Source organism: Panthera onca (genome assembly GCF_046562875.1).
Source record: "Panthera onca isolate mPanOnc1 chromosome E1 unlocalized genomic scaffold, mPanOnc1 haplotype 2 h2.Chr16_ul_7, whole genome shotgun sequence".
Lineage (NCBI taxonomy): Eukaryota > Metazoa > Chordata > Mammalia > Carnivora > Felidae > Panthera > Panthera onca.
In genome coordinates this window covers 866,257-871,297 of record NW_027675821.1, presented here as the reverse complement: position 1 = coordinate 871,297, position 5,041 = coordinate 866,257, and positions in this window count along the sequence as shown.

Here is a 5,041-nt window from a genome sequence, read left to right as displayed (position 1 = left end):
TCCTGTAAAATGGGAGGATGTGGAAGTCAGTTAAGAATTCACCTGAATTCTACACCTTAGAACTTGGCTGATTTGGGCTGTGGCCCAGACGGTGGTGGTGCTGAAACCTTTTCACGCCATGATCAGTGTGAGGCAATGGACTAAGTGGCAACACAAACCCAGTTGTGAACTCCAGGGACAGATGAAGAGGCAAAGGCTGGTCAAAGCCAAGCATCTCAGGGCACCTGGCTGGCTCAGTTGGTTGAGTGTCTGACTCTTGATTTTGGCTTAGGTCATGATCTCACAGTTCATGAGACTGATCCCCGCATCAGGCTCTGCACTGACAGCGTGGAGCCTACTTGGGATTCTCGCTCCCTCCCTCCCTCTCTGCCCCTCCCTGCACACTGCGTGTGCTCTCTCTTTCTCTCAAAATAAATAAATAAACATTAAAGAGAACCCAGGCAGCTCAGTTGGTTGACGGGGTCATGATCTCACGGTTTGTGAGTTGAAGGCCCTCATCAGGCTTGCTGCTGTCTGCACAGAGCCCACTTCTGATCCTCTGTCTCCGTCTTTCTGCCCCTACCCCACCCATGCATGCGCACGTGCGCGCTCTCTCTCCCTCTCTCTCTCAAAAATAAATAAAACGTTTAAAATAAATAAGCATAGGGGTGCCTGGGTGGCTCAGTCGGTTGAGCATCCGACTTCGGCTCAGGTCATGATCTCACGGTCCGTGAGTTCGAGCCCCGCATCGGGCTCTGTGCTGACGGCTCAGAGCCTGGAGCCTGCTTCCGATTCTGTCTCTCTCTCTCTCTCTGCTCCTCCCCCGCTCACACTGTCTCTCTCTCCTTCAAAAATAAATAAACATTAAAAAAAATTTTTTTTTGGGGCGCCTGGGTGGCGCAGTCGGTTAAGCGTCCGACTTCAGCCAGGTCACGATCTCGCGGTCCGTGAGTTCGAGCCCCGCGTCAGGCTCTGGGCTGATGGCTCGGAGCCTGGAGCCTGTTTCCGATTCTGTGTCTCCCTCTCTCTCTGTCCCTCCCCCGTTCATGCTCTGTCTCTCTCTGTCCCAAAAATAAATAAAAAAAAAACGTTGAAAAAAAAAAATTAAAAAAAAAAAAAATTAAAAAAAAGGAATTGAAGATGTAAAGCTGAGGGCTATCACTCTTGCCAGCCTCAATTTTCTTAATGAATTAAAAAAAATCTGGTTGAAAAAAATGATGTTCAATGAATGCTTAGGGAATTCTGGTACTGGAGGCAAACATTATGTAGTTCTAAACAATAGTAGGTTGACTTTTGATGAATGAACTTCCAATTTAGTTTTTTCTATTTATTAAGTTCTCTGAATCACTGCTAATCATTTATATTTTTTCCCATGTAAACATGAAATTTGATATTTCTCTTCCTGAAAATTTCGAATATGACAAGAAAGTGTGGTGCTTTACTTCCAAGATAGAACATCAGATTCAACTGCTAAAGTAAAGATTGAGGTCCAAAAAAGCATACATTTGCAATCAGTACATATGACAGATGGCAGCATTCAAATTCATATCTTGGAAACAGTATAAAATGAAGATCTCATATTCATTTGTATTCTTATTATGTTTCTCACTCACCTTTAAGGGACTTCACACCATCTAGCAACCTGTTTTTAAAGACCTTGTTATCATCTATAAAAAAGAACACAATTAAGGTCATAGAGAAATGATGTGGCTATTCACTAAAACTCTAGTAAAACTGAGATTTTCATGATTTGCCCTAGAAACTTCCCTCATTAAAATAAAGTTTGAGAGAAAATTAGGGAAAGTTTATAATATGGTAAGTCTATCTAAAATTTAGCATACAAGGCACTCTATAACATGCACAGCTTTTTTGGAAAATATCACCTCTGACCTTTTATCCCCTTCCGGTCTAACACCACTTCTTTCCCTTGGTTGCTTCCCACAACTGCCTATAGGTATCTAAAAAGGTAAGGGTAGCCTCAGAAATGTAGTCCCCTTGATGGCATGAGTCAGCATCATGGGGATGATTATTCCAAAACAGAGAGTTAAACTGCATAGATGGAAATTTCCCTCTACAATAAGTGAACATTTAAATTATTTTGTTTGGCATTTGCTTGTTTATTTACTGTTGCATCTTAGCAAATGGGGATAGTTTGAGTTTCTAAAAAAAAAAAAAAAAAGCTTAAGAGGGGACAAAACAAACACGGGGTAAAAAAGAAAGGCAAACCAAGAAACAGACTCCTAACTATAGGGAACAAACTGATGGTCACCAGAGGGGAAGATGGTGAGGGAAGGGTGACACGGGTGATGGGGATGAAGGAGGGCACTTGAGATGAGCACAGGGTGATGTGTGGATGTGTTGAATCACCAAATTGTACACCTGAAACTAGTATTACACTGTATGTTAACTAACTGGAATTTAAATTAAAAAATCTTTAAAAGCTTCAAAGAACACTTTAAGGTCACATCAGTATATAAATGCCTACCATTGAAAGGCAGATTTTTCAGCAGCTTCAAACGTTCCTTATCTGTGAACTCTATTCCCATGTTTTTCAGAATAGCTTTCACATCTTTGACATCAACCTCCCCTCCTTAAAAAAATAGACATCATTACATATACGAATTTAAAGGATCATCTAATGACTCCAAACAGGGAAAATTAATCTATGGCTATATAGATTGAATCGGTACAGAATAAAGAGCATAGGCCAATGAGACCTCTCCAAATATACTGACGATGACTTTCACAGAAAAAGAATTTGATCTCTAAGTGCTAATAAAAGAAGTCACAGTCACAATGACAATGGCAAGGCAACTCTGAACCCTGTGAGATTTACATTATGTATCTGCTATTCAATTGGAATATTATAAATTACTTATTCAAATAAATGTATAAAATAAGGTAAGATCTGTTAGTCTCATTTTTTGTCAGTTATCTGTAGTCTTTATCAAAATTTTACTTCATATATTATTTCACTAGTACAGAGTTTGGCCATTCTAAAAAAGAGAAGAACAAAATATACAAATAAAAAATATACCAGAAAACAAATGAGTTGCTAGTAATTTAATGAACCAAGAAATAAATGCCATAACTAATATGGCAATTGAGGAATAATGATGAAATGTAATTATTATAAATACTAAATGTTTTAGATTCATAATTTCTCTCTTACCTGTAGTAGCTTTTACTCCATCCATCACCTCTTTCAGACCAACCATTCCATTAGCTACAAGAAAAGGCACAATGAAAATAATGTCAGAAGCCCAGAAGACAAATTTAAGACATATATTTTAAGGAAACAATTCCATTAAAAATTCCTTACATCTTCATTTTACCTGAGACCATTTAGAAAATGCCTGGATCTCAGGGAGTTAAGATGATCTCCATCAATACAAAGGTCTCTTGTATACTAGAAACTGGGTCAGGAAAAGTGTGCTCTTCCTAGTATTTTGGATGCCATTATAAGCCATAGCTGAAGATACTATTGGAGTTGGCCAGGTATTCTGGTAACTTTACTTCATGTACCCACAAACAGCTGAGGAAGGGACCACTAATCCAGCTTGGTATGTTCTAAGATTGCTTCCTGCAGGAGATGTGTGTGAACTACATTAATGTATCAGAGCAGTTGATACGAAATATGGAAGGATGGAAGAGCCTTCACATGGAGGAGAAGTTGAGAAAAATGTCCAGGGACATCATGCTATGTGGGTAAAACTACAAGCAGCTCAACATGGCTGGAACAGTAGAAAAATGAGAGAAGATATGTCCACACAGGCAGATGGAGCTTGAAGGTCTCATGCACTATGATAAAAATCTTTGAACACGTTTTCGAATGAAGATTTCATTAGACAGGAGGATAGATAGAAGAATGGCTTGTTGACTTCTCTATAAATAGATTTTCAGATCCCTATTATTTTGCTTTCTTATTGTTTAGACTATTAGAGTCCTGACAGCACCCTCTGCAGTTTTTGGTATATTTACGGAGAGGTGATGCTGTTTTAGGTTAATTGTAATGAAGATCCAAGATTTATTCTGACTTTAAAATTGGGCTCTCCTCCAAGTGTCCATCAATAGATGAATGGATAAAGACGTAGAACATGTGTGTGTGTGTGTGTGTGTGTGTGTGTGTGTGTGTGTGTGTGTGTGTATGATGGAGTATTATTCAGCCTTAAAAAAGAATGGAATCTTGCCATTTGCAACAACATGGATGGAGCTAAAGAGTATAATGCTAAGAGAAATGTTAAAGACAAATACTATATGATTTCACTCATATGTGAAATTTAAGAAACAAAATGAGTAAACAAAGAAAAAAAAAAGAAGAGAGAGACAAACCAAGAAGTAGACTCTTAACTATAGAGAACAAACTGGTAGTTACCAGAGGGGAGGTGGGTGCGGGAATGGGTGAAACAGGTGATGGGGACTAAAGAGTATACTTATCACATATATATAGAATTGTTAATATATTATATACCTGAAATAATATAATTTTCTATGTTAACTACATTGGAATTAAAATTAAAGACTTCAGTAAAAAAAATAAAATTGGGCTCTCCTCCAAGCTTTCTAACATGTATCTGTCAATTAAATCTATTTTCAAACATATCAGATATAAAGGAAAAATTAAAAAACGGCCTGAGGTCATCTGTAGTGTTCACCATCAACTTGTAGATTTTTTGACAGCTTTGCAAGTTCCTCTTCCGTGAGCTCAAGTCCCAATTTTTTAAGGGTGTTGTCCAGGTTATTGACATGAACCTTTCCCCCTTAGGAAAGATAGAAGGTAGGAACATGAAAAAAAAGTGTATTATGCCAAAAGTCTGCATGCATATCAACTTTCTATTTATTTATTTATTATGTTTGTTTGTTTAAGGTGAAGTGATTTTTTCGTGCATAGAGAAGGGGTGTACAGAGTTGAAAAAAAATGCAAGTTCCATATGGAACTTCCTACAAGATAAAATATACGCTGTTATCAGTTAAAATGTGGGTAGACTGCAAGAATCATAAATAAGGAATGATACCAAAGTGAGGAGCCAGGATTCATAATTGGAATAAAATTGTCAAGTTG